Here is a 16,870-nt window from a genome sequence, read left to right as displayed (position 1 = left end):
GCTCAGATGCCAGGTGTTTCCACTGAAATGCAGTAATTAAGACAGAGAACTTGCAATACTCTTCAGAGGGCAACATTTTAAGAGGACAAATGCAAAGACTGCTGATTTCAGGCCCAGGTTGTATTATTTCAAGCTCCTGCGTCACGGCACATCCCAGAGGCCAGGAGCCTGATGACAGGCCGGTGCAGCTGTGCCACCGCCTCTGCCGGGCCAACGGAACCAAGCTGCAGCCACGCAGGGTCACATATGGCCACATCCAGGTGCCACCCTTGTGCATTGTTTTCACACCTGAGTCAGGCTGACGGGAGGATGTCCTGTGTCACTTTGCTGGTGCAGTTTGAGGGACTGCAGCCAACACAGCAGGTGTACCGCGGGGAGCTGGGGCTAAAGCCAGCAAAGCTCCAGGTAAGAGCCGTGTCTTTCCCCGCTGTTTTTGGGTCACAGGGCACCGGGACCCGCTCTGGCCACCGCCACCAGTTTGCAGAGGGACAGCTCGGTGCCTCTGGGAGGGCCCCGGGACCCTCGGCGGGCAGAGCCCTCCACCCACGCCTGTTGCGGGGGGGAGCCGGCCAGGGCCCCTCTCCCGGCTGCAGAGCGAGCTGGGGCGGGGTGGGGGCGAGCGGGGCCGCCCCACACTCGGTGTTTTGGGACGTGGCGCCCCCCGGCCGCCCCCGCCAGGCTCGACAGCGCCCGGGGTGCCCCTCTGCGGCCACCTCATGCGCCGGGGGAGGCCGCGCCCCCCTGCGCCGCTCGCTGCCGGGACGGGCGGCGGGGACGGGCGCGCCGGCTGGGGGGCGGCGCGGCTCGGCTCAGGGCGGGCGCGGCAGCCCGTCGCCTCCGGGCTCGGCCGCGGCTGCCGGCGGAGGGAGGGCTGAGGGCAGGGCCCCGCCGGCCGCGGGAGCGGCACCTCCGGCCCGGGTGAGGGCGGCGGGCGCGGGGCGAGTTGGGCGGGCGGGCGGCGGGGGAGCGGCGCGGCGGCCCCGGCCGGGCGGGCGGCCCGGGGGGTGTCGGCGGCGGACACAGCGGCGGGAGCGCGGGAGGGGCCGCCCGCCCTGCGCCCGCCAGCGGTGCGGTCCCGCCGGCCGAGCCCTGCGGAGCGGCGTGTCCAGGTAACGTGCGCGTCCCCCCGGCCGCCGGCGCAGCGACCCCGGCCCCGCGGCGGCCGCCCGCCCTGGGCACCCCGCTGGCGGCCCGGCACCGCGGGGCTTGGGGAAGGGGCACGGGCAGCCCCGGTGCCCCGAGAGGGAGAGCAGAGAGCCAGTGGCTGCGGGGGGTGCGCCGGGGAGCGTGAGGTCCGGTGCCCGGCCGTGTCCCGAGCGCTTCGGTGGTCGCGGATAAGTCACGGGTGCGCCGGGGGTGGTGCGTGCCCGAGGTGCCTCCGTGCGGCCGGAGCGACCGGCTGGGGTGCGTGTCCTCGTTGGGGGCATCCTTAGGGAGCGCCCGGGAAGCGGGAGCGGGTGCCCCGAGCAGGTGCCTCTCGGCACGCAGGGAACTGGAACGACTTTTCCTCCGGCAGAAACGCCACCAGAAGCGCTCCAGGTGCAGTTTTTATCTACGTCTCCCTTCTGAAATTATGTTTGTATGGTCAGATCAATCCGTAGTAAGAACGTGAAGGCTACAGAGTAAAAACATCGGCTTTATTTACATAGTGACACTGCTTAGTTGTTTAACGTAACTAATACGTTTGCGTTAATACATTTCTGAAAAATAACCCTTGTACATCGGGACCGTAATTAAAGTTGTACGGACAAGAGAATGAACAACTAACCTGCAGTTTGTTGATGCAAAGGCTGTTCCTATAAAATCAAATACATCACTGGTTGCAAGGACTGTCCTTGTACTTCGATCACTCACGAGGCAGGAATTTTTCTTTCTGATTGCAACAAAACGTTGGCAGTAAGAGAATTGTTTCATAATTCAGTTATGAATGATGCTCCTCTGCATTTGTTAAAAGTTATTTGTGGACTGAAGAGCAGACAAGTGCTTCGCGTGAAGGAAGAAGTAAGAGTACCAAAAATATTTCCGAAGCAGTAGATAAAATGAGCTGCAGTGTGCTGTTTGTCTTGTTGGTACAGATGCACTCAGTTCTTAAAGGTTTGAATTTTGGAAAGTAATGAGCGTTCTGTCATTCCAAGAAAATCCTAGCTTTCTTTGGGAGTATTGTGGTTAGTATGGATAAATGTGAAAATGCATAGGGTGTGTTGAGTTACCCCATATAACTTCATTACCTTTTGTAGCTAGAAAGAAGTTTGGATTAAATACTTGATCAGAACAGAGACCTTGAAGCTGAAGGAAAGAGCATGACACTTTGTTTACCTTTCCTCACTGAAGAAGTCAAGGGAATGAGAATGGTCTGGTTTTTTTCTTGCTTCAGTTGTTAATATTCCCTTTGAAATTATGAACTTCAGTGTTTGTGCTATGATGTGTATGAAATGTTAGTAGTAGAAATGTAGTGGATAAAAAATACTTATATGGAAGTTAGATGAATTGAAGCGTCACTAGAAATACCCAAATAACTTCTAAAGGCAATCACTTTATTGGACTAGTAGAGTGAAATTTTAGTTCTGTAGATTGGTTTTGAAATACACCCTGTTGGAACAGAGACCAGTCGACTTTATTTTTTGTCTTATAACAAATCTAAGCAAAGCAGCATAACATAGATCAGTATGCTGTAAAAATATACATGACCTTCAAAATCTTGACAAATTTAAAAGATATTGATGCAAATCATGAAATGCAGAGAGAGAGAGAAACTCAGCCAGGTCACATTTTTAATCTGTCTGGAAGTGCAAAATTGTTCCCTTGTGGCCATTTATTGATATGCCCTGTTCAAACTGTGTTTTCTGTTAGTGTGACAAGTGTTTTTAATGAATCATTTGGAATGTTCCTGCTTCCTTCGATTTCTAACACCTGGGATGAATCTGTGAAGAATCATACGTGTAGTTTTCTCCATCAGCTAAAGATCACTCTTGTGAGAGACTGTACATGGGACTTCACTGATTTTTCTGGTGAAGTTGCTCCAGGACCTTGCTCACTTCTCTGGGCATGGATCCCTCTTGGCTGGTTTTGGGGAAAAAGCAAGGGAAATTTCCGTGTGGTCTCCATATCTTGATGCCCAGAGAGCCTCCATTTACTGCGTCTCCCTAGCATGCTCCTTATTCCCTCAAACAGTTTTGTGAGCAGTGAAACAATGCAGGATTTCCGGTGGATGGCTTGATTTGTGCCACTCTGTGGCATCCAGGTCGGCTACTCAGACTTATGGGATAACCACCAGCACTGAAAGGGAAGAATTACAAAAGTAAATCTAAGCAATCTTTTCTGGCAGAAGTATTTGGACAGTAAAACATCAGCATTAGAATGGTTTAAGAGTATGGCTTTGCAGAAATCCTAGAAAGTCAGAAATGGTGATCTGATATGAAAACCTTCCAAATCTGGCTTTCCTCACATGAAATAATGTGTTCTGCACTTGACTTAATAATTCTGGTTTTAGAAAATTTTCCTATTTGAGATTTCTGTTTGTTATTTCTTCCCTTTGGTCCTGACTATATTCTTTTCAACCTGGTTTCCTAAGGAGATGAAGCTAAAATAATAATAATGCTGTTTGACTGATAGCTCCCCTCATTGCCCCAGAGTAATTTTTTACCCCGGGGCATCAATTTCAACTGATATAAATAGAAGAGTAGAGATTTCAAAGTGATGAAATTCTTACAAACCTCAAGACTGCTGGTGACCAGGGAGATGAGAGAGATGAGGTTGATGCCCCCACTGAAGGAAGAGCTGTAGCAAGCATTCAGCTTATTAGACATCAGAAAATTCATCTGGTGATCCATAGGATTCTGAGCTTCATAGCGTCTGCTACTACTCAAGGGTTGGTGATTATATTTTTCAATTTCTTTGCTCCTTGGGAGTGCAGTCTTGGAAAGTTTTGATCATGCTTTTTCTTCTCCAAATAAGCTCTGTTTGTCTGAGATGTTTCTGTATATGAGATACATATAAACACTGTTCCTCAACTTCAAAAACTAACTTTTTGTTCCTAGCCCATAATTTAACACTTCTAGGTACAGGGTTGATAGTCGATGGTGCAGTAATTTTCTTTTGTCATCTTGGCTCAGTGCAAACACTCAGTTACTGTGGTCACAATAAAAACTACTTCCTTCCACAGTCAGTTTCTCTGAATTGCTTACAAGTTTTGGATGAGACTTTAGTTTGCTTCCTGCTGCCACTACTGTTTCTTCTGGTTATGGCTGCAGTCGAATGTCCTCTTCTGCTTTCTCCGCACAGCGGGATGCTCTAACACTGTCCCCATGTCATTACAGGAGAAGGATAATGGAAGAGAAACATGAAAAGGTATTGTGAGTTTATCTAGCAAGACCTTTATAAATACGCACTGCTTTTATTGTCTTCTAAGTGGTGGTTATTGTTCTGATTATTTGTTCTGTTACATAACTAAAGGTAAGAGCTATATTTATGTGTAATTGCACATTTTCTCCTTGTCTTTCCAGCACTAATACCATCACAATACTTGTCATTCTTCTCTCTTTCATTACCTCCCTATAAAATTGCTGCGGGTGGGGTTTTTTTGGTTTTGGTGGTTTGGGGTGTGTGTGTGTTTCCATTTTGTTTTGTAGGAATAGTGTAGTACCTTGATTTGCTAGGGTTTTTTCCTATTGCAGAAATCCTATCAGCTGGACTTGCTCTCTGGGCATGAACGTACATATATAAATGGAAGCAATTTAATAAAGTGTTTAGTAGATAACATTTATTTATTTTAAAATATTTGTTTGCATTCAAGTTGCACTAAGCTTTCCTTTGCGTCTTTTAGAAATCGTTTATATATTGTTAAAGCCTGCATTCCCCACTAAAGACAGAACACTGTTTGACTTTTTTATCCTGGTTTACATTAGCAAGAGGAGGAATGAGGCGCACAAGAACATCTTTTTCACTGGGAACAAGCCCATATGCTCATGTAAGATCTTGCCTTGCCTCACCTTCTTGCATTTCAGTGGAGCCAAACATCCTTCCTTCCCTGCCACAAGGACCTGGCCCCTCCTGGCAGTCCCGCTCTCCACACCCGGCGGAGCTGCCACCAGCCAGGCTGGGCTGTGTGCCTCCCAGCTGGTTTAAGAGTCAACTCCCACAGCAGTTTCTCACCCCCCACCCCTCACCAGCAGTTGCAACACTCCCAGAAACGCAGAGTGCAGAAGCATACGTAGGTGCTACCCAGTCTGTTTCAGTTAAGATGCATCCAAGGGATCATTAAATCCTTCCAGGAGAAGTGTTTAACTTGTACCACTGTGACAGATTGGGTAGGTGTGCAAACCCATACTCTTACCTTGGCAGGCTGGAGAAGGGCAGTGACATCCTGCAGAGTGTAGGGTGGCCCCTGCCCAGAGGCCAGGGGGATGGGCTGGGGTGGGAAAGCCACCAGCTGGGCTGAGAGCAGGAGCCCCCCTTAACATGGTTCTGCTGCGGCCAAGGCAGCACATCTGACTACAGCCTAAAGAAACAGGATCAGTGAAGGGAGATGATGATTTTACCAGCTGGGTCAGGTTTGCACTGCCCATGGGAAGATGTGTGCCTTGAGCAGCCTTTGAGTGCGGAGGTGTGTCAGGTGCGAGGTGTTCAGATAGCTTGCCAAAGCACAGTAAGCGCTGAATATATGCAGCAGAAAGTTTTCTGCGTGTGCTTGCCTGGTAAGTGGCACACACCTTTCTGTGCAGACCCCAGACGGGGGGGAAGTTCAGTGCTAGGTTGTGTTGCAAGGACACAGCTCTTAATTAAAAACCTTCCATTCTCTGTGGTTTCCTTAAGATCCCAGAGAAACAACTGCAGATCAGAGAGCACTTCTTACCTTTTTCTTCCTTAATCCAGATCAGTCAGTTTTTGCTGCATACGTAATGATAGCAGCACATTACTTGCCTCTCCGTTAGCTTTCCCTGTCCTGTCCACATACTGCATCTGACAGGGGAGGGTGAAGTGGTTTGTAGTGCACAGTACTGTTTATGTTTGCAGGTCTAAACACCTGCTGATGCAGAACAGGGGAATAATTTATGCTGCTTTCCAGCCTTTGTGGGCAAATGGGCAGCCTTTTCTTTTAGCCTTTTTCTATTACCGTTGAAACTGTTTTACAAACTTCTGTAGGAAACTCCTAAGTTTGTCCATAAGCTCCTGAGTAACCTGTAACTGCGTTTCGTAATGCAGCTGCAGAGTTGTTAAAATGCCCTTGGAAGATGTACTGCATTCATCACCTCTTGGGTAGGTACAGCTTCCTCCTCTGCAATGAAAATCCGTTCTTTAGAGTCAGCCATGGTTTGGATTGACATCCTGCAACTCCGTTTGTGGAAAGAGAAGCAGGCAGGTCAATAAAAACAAGTATTAAAGCAAACATCACTGGAGTACACAAGCTGTTTTTACAAGACTAATGCCTTCACATCTCTGGGTTTGGTCCTTGTGGTTATTATCCCTGATAGAGCAGGCTGACTTGTTGAAGGGTAATGTCACTAGGATACTCTTAACAGTATTTTGAGTTAGTTGTGAATAAAAAACGGTTAGCAGTACCTGTGTGATAAGGCTTAAAAGAAAAGCAACCATCAAAAGTGAATATGAGGAGAATAAGGGAGGAAGGATGTTTCAGTTTGTGCCCCCAGAGCTTTTAATAGTGCTACTTCTTTATACTTTCAGGGTGGTACTGCATTAAAGTGTGAACATTTTTCCCCATGATGTAACATTCTGATAAGGAAACATCTTGGAGTTATCCTATATCCTAGGGAGTGTTTATGTGGAAGCTCTGTGGCTGTGTGTATATTTGTGTATGCTACAGAAAATACCTGGAAGTATGGTATTTCGTGATCTCTGTATGATGTCTAGTGGCTGAGGCTGAGATATCAGGCAGACATTAAGAAAATGCACGCAACTATGTGCTCTGTCTGGATAAAGTATTCGCTTTTGCTGAGGCTTGACACCTCCTTTAAATTCTGTTTTGCCTAGTTTTGAATCTTGTATCATTTGTATCCTCTAGCTGAGCACTTCACCCATCGATATTTGTAATTTCATTACAAGTATCTTGCTTTTCTTCAGACAGAAGCAGAATTGTTGGCAGCTGTTATATATTTCATACTAAGTAATGAAAGTGCTCTGTGACATATTGCTGTGTTATGCCAAAGAGATTATCATTAAGGTAAGTCTACGCCCTCCCTCTGCCTCATAAAAAGTAGCTTTAATTCTTGGGCAATATGTGGTATGCTTTGTTCATAAGGAATTAGTATCTACAAAGGTGGATTTTATAGTCCTTAATTAAAAGAGTTTCCATTAAATAGCGTTGGTAAGTTTTGTCCTGTAGGTATTTATATGGAGACCTTGGCAGGTCTCTTCTGTCTGTTGTGAACAGGGTTTGGTTAGATAGGAGGACTAAAGGAAGCAGAAGGCAGGAAGACAATGTCTAAAGCTTCTGTCTTTGAGTGGACAAGCAGTTCTGTAAATAATATTTGAAATGTAACCAGAATTTCCCCCTCGGTACCAAGCAGAAGGATGCGGTTTGCCTAATACCTGAGGTATACATGTTTCTTGGGGCTTAGCCAGTTGTGAATAGCGTTGTTAGCCTTGGCAGATGATATAACAAGGTGTTGAGTGATCATACAGCACTTCATCTTAATTTAAATCCAGGATATAGCGGTAGTGCTGGAGCTTTTCTGCTGCTGTATGAATAAAAATTTGGAGGCTTGGCTTTATAGACTGTCCTGCAAAAAGGGCAAGCCGCCCTGGATCTGAGGAGCCAAGCAGCACTTTGCATTTCTGTGGCCGCTTCTTCCAGAGCGTGAATGGGGTGCTCTTACAAAGATAATTTGTAATTGGAAGACTAGACACTGGTCTAGCTGTAATCCTGCCTGCAGCCAGAGCCACGCTTGGACGCGGGAACGTGGCTCTACTGCTGACGCCAGGAGTCAGATGATGCTGTGGAGCTGCCAAGGGCTGTCAGTGTGACTCACCTTACTGTTCCCCTGTAAAACAGGGTGCACCTTCCTTTGGGGAAGGAGCCATTTCCTAGAGTATCAAAGGCACGATGGTCATGGCTGGAGCAGTTGCCCTGGGAGGAGAGGCTGAGGAATGGGGCTGGCTCAGCCCTGGGGAGAGACAGCTCCAGAGGGGCTGTCCACACCTCCCCACCCCCCCCCACCCCCCTTATCTGTGTAGCTGCAGGGAGGTGGTCAAGAAGAGGGAGCCAGAGACAAGGGGCGTCAGTTGGACCAAGCAGAAGAGGCTCAGATGGTGTGCAAGGAAGAGGCTTTCCCCTGGGCCCAGTGAGGCAGAGGCCAGGCTGCCCGGGGAGGCTGTGCTGGCTGCATCCTTGGGGAGTTTCCATCCCTGAGGGGGCACAGCCCTGAGCAGCCCCGTCTGACCTTGGCACTGAGCTGCTGCAGCAGGGCCAGACCAGGACCTCCTGAGGTCCCATCCAGGCTGAGCTGTCTGTGACCCTATCATTCCAAGTTCAAAGCTGAGCCTCTGAAAAGCACTGCAAAGTCCTTGCTACCATCTATGCATGAAAAATATACAAGGGAAGGGAGACCCTTATTTCCCAGACTGGAAGAAGGCCAGTGACAGTACCTTTAGTAAGGAATAACAATTAGGTGCTTACAACAGCATAGCGGTTTGCAGTCCCTGCCTTAAATACCTTGCCAATATCATCTATCTTAAATGTGGTTAAATTCGATGTTGTAAAATCATTTCTAAGTGTGCTGCGCGTGCTCTGTTTCAGGCTCCAAGTCTAATTCAGTTTGCTGCTAGTTTTGTTCACCTAAGAAAAGCTTTCTCCAAGGCATGATATAGTACCATAAATATGCAGGGATGTCGTAAACATGTTTTGCTAAAGTGTTAGTGTGATATTTATGTTCTGTGTTCAAAAACAAAACAATGATCCTGTTGTTTTCTTGGAAGAAGGCATCCATGCGCAATGGTGTGATTTTGATTAAAGAAAGGTCCCTCAGTGAGGATGAGGTTCTTCTAACATATCACAATTGGTTTTCTTCTTGGGAAGCTCAGGTGTTAGAAATTCTATACTACCCTTCTTACGTTTTCTCTGAATGTCTTCTCAGAAGAGCTGGAGTGCCATGAAACCTCATGATAATGAAGTCTCCAGAGAAGACAGCCATTGACTAATGCATTATTAAGGTCGTGGGTTGTTTCTGTTTAACAAAAAAATGCTAAAAATGTACAATAAAACCAACTGCTTCTATAATAGATACCCTCTCAGTTTAACAAACAACAAGTAAAAAGCTCCTCTCTGTGTTGTCAAAGCTTTTTCATAAGTAGTGATTGAACGTGTGTTCCCTAAGTAGTGTAAAAGTGTTTGCATTAAGAAGCCAGTGGTGCTTTCAATCACCTCATCACTCTTCCCTGTTATTACTCAGAAACTGGCACTAGAAGTGCTTGCTGTTTACCTCGGAGAGCTTAAAAAAGCTGAAGAAGATGAGTGTGTGATCGTTGGAGGAGTATTTGTTTTCTTTCCCCTTGAACTTGCATTTGTTTGCTGGAAAAAGCTAGAATTGCGGAAGGAATTTAACTGAATAAAAATAAATGTCAGCCGATTCCTAATGGAAACATCCTGTTATTGATGTGGTTGGAAGCTTCCCATTTGAATGTGGAATGCGTACAGCAGAGAGCCAGAGCACAATGCCTTTAGGAAGAAGACTTACTGAAAAGGCAATGCTCGCTTTTCCTGTTCTGAATTTGTAGTTTTGTTATTTGTAGTTTGAAGAGAGCGTACATGCTGTCCATGCAGTTCCTTTTATTAATGGGATAACTCACTTTTATGTTGCTTCTCTCCTTCCAGATTCTCATTACTTGCAGGTAGCTGTTAAGTAGCACTTCAAAGTAAAACAGAATGGGACAATGTGTTTTTCAGATTTCCCAATAAAATCAGTATATTCTTTCTGTTCTAGAAAGTTTTGGAAGTAAAAGAAGTAAATATTAATTCATGATACTAATTCATTTATCATTACTGATTATTAAAATAATTCCAAATGGGAACCTACTTGCTATAATCACATTTAAGGAGAAAAAAATTCTTGTTTTGAGTGAACTGTAATAATTGTTGCATCTTGACACAGAAATGAAATGTTATTACAGAAAGTTAGCTATCTTGAGTGGATATAATAAGACATTCAACTGTATAGTCACTGTGTTAATTGAGTGGTTAACAAGCCAGCCTTTGTAGAGAGTTAAATTATGTCATACAAAGAACAACTTTGGATGCCTCTTTAGAAAGAAGTAGTAATTGGGGAAGTGTCTAAAGAGTGTAGAAGAGAGCTGAACAAATTTGCCCAGCTGACCTATTTTGCAGGTTCACATGGAGTGGCATCTGCCTCTTGATTCTGACTACTAAAAAAAAATCAATTAAAGCTTCACATCATAATGATCTTCAAAGTTGCATGTTCTTTAGATATCTGTGAACCTTAGAACCTGAAGTTCTATTGCTTAAATATTTATACCGTGAAAGAACTGAAAGATGAGATTCACATGTGTACTTTTTTACAGAAGAAACCTTTAAGTATACTTAATTGCTTGATCAGCGCTTACTATAAATTCTTTAACTATGTAAGTTTTCTAAGCAAACATTTTGAAAGGAAATGGTAACTATTTAATTCTGTATTTTGGCCTCATTTCTTCTGTACCTTTTCAGAACTTAGGAAAAAGTGTGTAAGATTAGAGGTGAATCAAAGCAGATTAAAAAAAAGGTCAATTTAAATTTTAGACAGCACAGCGCCTCCCCACCACCACTCTCCCCATCCTCCTGATGCTGTTGCATGTGACTAAGGCCACCAAAAAGCTGGGATTTCCAGCCCAGACCTTTCTGTAGGTCTACCTGCATTCCTACCTACAATCCTACCATGCAGGGTAGGATCGAATACATTTGTTCCCACTGTTCCTGGTTGAGAACTGGAGAAGAGAGAGAACAGCCGGCGCTGCTGTCTCTGGAGCGAAGGATGTTTCCTCTAATCTTAGTTTCCTTGTTAAGACTTTCCAATGTCGGTATTTCATAGAGGAAGAAAAGTGAGGCTGACAGCCCAAGCTGCCATCTGATGGGAGCCACATTTGATGTATAGATGGCAGCAGATGGCTTAGTTGTGTCTGTGACAAGTGAGGTGGTCCAGCAGTTTAGGCTTCGTAAAGCAGGAGCCCGTCAAAGGTGAGACGTGATTATCATTTGAAATGAAACTTTTCCCAAAATGGGGATATTTGCTCGGATGTCTTACCAGGAGCTGGCAGGATGTTCTGGCTCCACTCCTCTGAGCTGCTCCAGCAGACAATGAGCCAGTCTAGACAGCTGAACAAAGTATGTGCAGGATAAGACCTAGTCCTGTTTTTCCAGTGTCCATGTTGACCTATCCTATGTTTCAGGGCAAAGACCATGGTAGGAGCCTACGTAGAGATATGCTCTTTTGATGGAGGCCTTCTTAAGGCTTGCTCTCTTAAGAGGGAGTACAGAGTTCAAGAGCATGAGGATAGATGGCTCATCACTAAATGGGATGTGTTGAGGGGGAAGATGCTCAGCCTCGGGCAGCGTGGGAGCTAAAAACAGCTTGGTGGTGTTGGAGCTGTGCTTGCACAGCACCAGCACAGCCAGTACCTAACTTAGGAGGGGCTGGAGCTGTTCTGGGTTTGTTCAGAGGAGTGAATCCTCAGGGGAAAAAAACCCTGAAGCTGAGGAAAAAAATATTATGGCATGGTCATGTCTGGTATCGGTATGGGAGTTTCAAAAATTGTTAAGAAAATAAGCATATGGACTGCATAAAAGGCACATAGGCTTATTTTGAGTCAGGAACATAGCAGACACTGTTCTCCATTTTACATCTCTTCAGAAAGTGTCTTCACACATTTTCCTGTAGATTTCTGTCTCTGAATTTAGGGAGGGAGGAAGGTGAGGAGGAAGGGAAGCTGAGGAGAAAGCAATGCTGGGATCTGACAGAGATTAGCACCAGTTTGTTTGCAAATGGTAGCTGCAGAGGAGCTGCAGTGATGTGTTATATTGTTAATTATGTTTCAGTGTAAAAGCTGCCACTCAGGAGAAAAAGGCGTTTCCAGTTACAGCTCTGTAGTTGTGTAGATCCTAGGAGAAATGCCATGCTGCACGAACATGGTGCTTAGCATTTGTTGGTGAACTCTGACATCTTGAAATGATACTTCTCTAACAGAGATTAACTGTGCTAAACATTCAACAAACACTTACTGAGACTCCAGTTTGAATGTTTAAACCGTGAACAAAATACAAGGAGAAAGCCACCACTAATTCTGTAGCATCTGTTTTCTGGAGAAAATTGGACTCTCACTTTCTAAATCAGAGGAACAAAAATAGCAGGGTGTTTTTTTTCTCAGATCATGCTGCATTTGGTGATAAATTGCTGAAAAATAGCTCATGAACTGTCTGTACTTCTCGTCTGGGGTGCTGGGTTTGCAGTATGTTCACTTGAACGTCTTGGGAAGGGCAGCCGCCGGTGGGAGGGGGCAGCGCTAGGGTGACAGGCCAGCGGGTGGCTTGGGGGGCAAGGTCTGAGGCATGTGGAAAGGGCTTGAGGGTCCCCTGCTGTGTGCCGTTTGGCCCTGGGGCTGTGCGCTGTGACTTTGGCAATGGGCATCAATGCTACTGGGCAGAAAGTGAGGTAAGAGATCGGGATGGTTTGGTGTTACAACCAAACTGGGCAGGATGAATTTAATGAGACCTGGTGAATACTTCTAGTCCATTGAGGAGAAGGGTGGCTGACTAAATGACTTGGCAACAGCAGTTGTACCTGGGTATGGTTATCTCATGTTTTGGGAGCTGCAGCAGGCATTCCGGTGCAGGTTACTTTCCTTCTTCAAGGCAGAGGGCACTTTGAATAGCATTTGAAATCTTGGATCTCCCCCTCCTCTGTTAAAAAATGAATGGATACTATAAAAATACCAAAGCTAGTACATTTCCTCTGGTCATAAATTTCCCACAGAAAGATTGCTCCATACTCAACAATGTAATGCTAGAACTGGTACTGGTGCTTGGGTTTCACAGGTTTTATTAAAGTATCTTGACTGTTCAGAAGAATAAAATTGTGCCGGTGGTGTTGCACTATTTTGTACTGTATATGCAGTACTGAATTGCAGTGTGTGAGGTGGCTTCTGTTTTGGTGGTAAGGACTTATTCTATTCTCATCTCCGCTATTTAGGAAGAGCTGTGGTGTTACAGTGTACCAGTGGATCTGTATAACCAAAAAAGATACCGATAATCAAACCTGGAAATCTGTAGGAAAGGTTGTTTTAGTTATCAGATGCACATCTGCCCTTTTTCCATCCACTAACTTGCTGTTTTAACAACTCTAGGGTGGCACAGATTTGTTACTAATCCTTGCTTTGAACCAGCAGTGCCTACTCAGGTAATGCAGGAATTGTACGGAGCTTTAGATTGATGGTTGGTTCAGATTAAAAAAACCCACCCCAAAAGAACAAACAAAAACCCAAACAGATCAAAAGAGCTTTTCTATTACACCACCAAATTGATAATTTCTAATTCAGAAATTCATTTAAACCTTTCTTATCTTTCACAACTTGATGTTGAAAGGCATTTTTACCTTGCAACCCCAATCTTTTATTTGGGTTTGTTTCTCTGGGATTGAATAGCGCGGGGAGCTATCCAATGAATCCTGAATGAGGTTGGGCAAAGCCCGGATGCTGATGTGCGGTGTAGCGGTACCTCCCAGCGACGCAGCAAGTACCTCCTTCTCCACATCCAAGAGTGTGGGAAATGGGGAAGGAGAGAAAGGTCTGCAGCTATTTGTCTGCTGCTTGTCATATCGCATGCATTAAATGTTCATACTGTTGGCTTCAGCCTCATGCCCCCACCTAAGATTGGTGGATTTGTGGCCACTTGTGGCCCAAACTGCTGCGCAGTTCTTCAGCCTTTTCTCCAGCCTGCTGATGAGCCACATCTGGCTGTCAGAGCTGATCTGTGCCAGGGTCTAGGCTGTGGCAACCCCCAGATCCCTCCACACTGTGGTTTCGTGGTGAGGCTCCTGCCAGCTGGTTATGGGGCACCCTGCACTGGAAGTGTTCCCCTGTGGCTGGAGACCATCCTTCACCTGGGGATCTGTGAGGTAGGGGCAGGTTTTCTTACAGATCTCCAGCTTGTTCTCTCTAAAATGGGGAAATGTTACCTTCGGAGTTATGAGATGAAGCCTTCAAAATGCAGAACAGACAACTGTGTCACCAGGGAAGTTTCTTGAAAGACTGAGGAGTTTATGTTCTAATGAGGCAAATGAGTGAGGTACTCTGTTCAGTTGTGCCCAGCAGGTGGTGATGGAAATTGATTGTGAGAAAGTTTATGATCCCAGAAACATTTATTTGGTACATATGTAAAGCATGCTGCACAACACAAGTGTTCTGCCATCGCACCAACCAGGCACTGTTGTTTCACTCAATTTCTTTTTCTCTACAGCCACTGAACTACTCCAGGTCCATTGAACTATTTCAGGTCACAGCAAGCAACTTGAAACCACACTCTACTAAATACAGCTTCCCTGGATATGTAGGTTCAGCATATTTTTTTACTGCATGAAATCTCAGAAAGGCTATTGGTATATCCTGACTTCGATTTTTCTTTTTATAGTCGTTTACAGCTTCAGAGAAAATTGCCACTTGCGCTGGTAAAGAACTTAGTGTGAACTTGCAGCTCATTCTGTTTTGATGATGTTATTTTGTCTGTGACATTTCTTGGTATCTGGTACCCGTTTTTCATCATCCAATTCTGTAGTTGAAAGACCACAGTTCCAGGAGAGCAGTTCATTTGTAGATGTTGCTCCCCTTTTCTTCATACAGATACAGTTTTCATATATATATTGAGTGTTTTGACAGTCCGCTCCCAGCTGTGTTCAAAATGCACATCTCTTAAAGAATCACATATTAGCTCATGGAACTTGGCAAGCATGAAAACTGAGAGGACAGTGTAGGACCGGCTGACTGATGCATCCTAAAAAGAATGCGTGGTAGGAGCTTGAGTGTCAGGCACAAACCACTGACCAATGGTATTTGTGGCAGGGTAGCTTTTGTGCTTCTGAAGACACGATACTGCTGCTAAATACTTGCTGTCTCCTTCATGCTGCCCTGAGGAGTCTTGGAGAAGCAAAAAATTACTAAGGAAAAATAGTGAGAAAACTCAAGAGTACTGTATAAGAAGTTGGCTGTAGAGCTTGGACATCCTTTACTGGCAATAGGCATGCTTGAATTGGTATGCATCAATATTTTTCTGATGTTGAATAAAACTCTGAAAGAAACTTGGCTAAATACACGAAATCTTGAGGTCTATGCTATGCGTCTCTTAATTTCTCTGAGATGTATCCTACCCTATTCTATTTCTGTTGGGATTTTATGCATTTCTTTGGAAGCATTGCATCCTTAGGAGAATTTGGCAGCTTTTTCAAGAGCAGCTTCCTGCCTCAAGAGGTACTTTTAGCCAGCTTAGACCCACAGGTCATTAATGCCTAGGTAATGGACCACTCAGGACTTGAAGGGTAGAGTCTTGTATTGGTGCCTGTCTGCCTTCTTGAGCTTTAGCGTAAATGAGGGTGAATTTGGCTTCTGATATAATTCAGAATATCTGTTATAAATTGTGCCTGGCTGCATTGGCCTGTCAGATGGTTCTCTGCAGCACAGTGGTGCGCTGGCTCTGCTTTTTCTTTGGTGATGTCCCCCATACCAAGGGCAATTAAAAAATCTGTAGATCTGCCTGTTTGTCACTGTAAAGCTCCATTGTTGATTGATGTGTGGCCCAAACATATCCTTGTGTAGATATTGACATCTGAACTGTGATAAGAATAAGTCAGTGCATTTGTCCTTTTACTTAATATGAGTAAAGGGAAGATTTCATTATTGGAATGAACAGAGAGAATGCTGTTGCTGTGCATCCCTGAGAGAAAGATGGACCAGGGGTAATGGACCTGGTGAAGTAACATCAGAATTATGTTCACTTTCAGGCTGCTAAAGCTGTCTCCCGTGACTTAGGTGGTATACATAGCAGAGAGAAGAGCAAAACCACCACCAGATTGCCTGGGGTTTGGTTTCACAGCACACTGAATCCAGAGGTGACCTTCAGTTATCATCAGTGTGATATCCTTGGGTACACAGTGTGCCAAGGCTTCCTTCCATTGTTTTATTTCAGGTTTGATCTCAGTGATACCAGATGTAGAATAACATGCAGTCAGTCACAGCCTGTTAGGTTGAAAGAGAAATATTAGCAAAGGTGATTATGGAGCCTGTGTGATGGAGACCCTTGTGCTAACAAAGTAGTAGTTCTTGTGCAGAACAGTTTTGGTTGAGGGGAAAGGGAGGAGAAGATGTGATGATAAAGTGACATGAAATTGGGGAGGGGAAGATGAATGGTGGATTCAGCAGTGAAACTGGACATAGGACAGCAGTTTTCAAACACGCTTTCTTCTCTTCAGGCTTATCATCCTTATGCCATTGACACCAGTTATATATCTTTTTTTCCTGTTTTTGTTATTTGCTACCTGCAAATATAAACACTGTGTTTTCATGATGTGTAAAATTGCATTCCCCTCCTGATAGCTCCAAGGAGTCTTGCAGGGGGGCTTGCAAAGCAACTGTAAAAATCCCATTTGATGGATGAAGGTATAATGGAGTATGCAGAGATTAAGGCTGGGGTTTAATGATTCCTGCTTTCCCTCCCCTGCTCTCTGCAGAGGTGCTGTTCCCGGGACAGCTAAGAGTGCAGTTCTAACCTTGAGGGGTTCCCTTAGGCTGTGGCTGTGTTTGCCCTGCACAGTGCAAGAACAAAAACTGAAGAAAATGCTTTTCCATTTCTACTGTCCCTCTCCACCTCTGCAGGGATCAGATT

General features: G+C 45.2%; 1 protein-coding gene across 8 annotated transcripts in view; it reads left to right on the top strand.

Moving 5' to 3' along the window:
* Window positions 1–270: 270 nt before the first annotated feature.
* Window positions 271–16,870, top strand: part of PKIB (cAMP-dependent protein kinase inhibitor beta) — a 56,083-nt gene continuing 39,483 nt past the window's right edge. For 2 of the 8 annotated variants that reach the window (XM_055713758.1, XM_055713754.1), the window contains exon 1: window positions 777–918. The gene's annotated coding sequence lies outside the window, so the exon portion shown is untranslated. Of the gene's footprint in view, window positions 406–759; window positions 919–949; window positions 1,110–4,316; window positions 4,348–6,226; window positions 6,260–7,077; window positions 7,178–16,870 lie in introns of those variants that run through there. The other 6 variants (XM_055713753.1, XM_055713759.1, XM_055713756.1 and 3 more) reach the window with 6 other exon arrangements.

Source organism: Falco cherrug, chromosome 6 (genome assembly GCF_023634085.1).
Source record: "Falco cherrug isolate bFalChe1 chromosome 6, bFalChe1.pri, whole genome shotgun sequence".
NCBI lineage: Eukaryota > Metazoa > Chordata > Aves > Falconiformes > Falconidae > Falco > Falco cherrug.
This window is presented reverse-complemented; position numbering and strand designations above follow the sequence as displayed.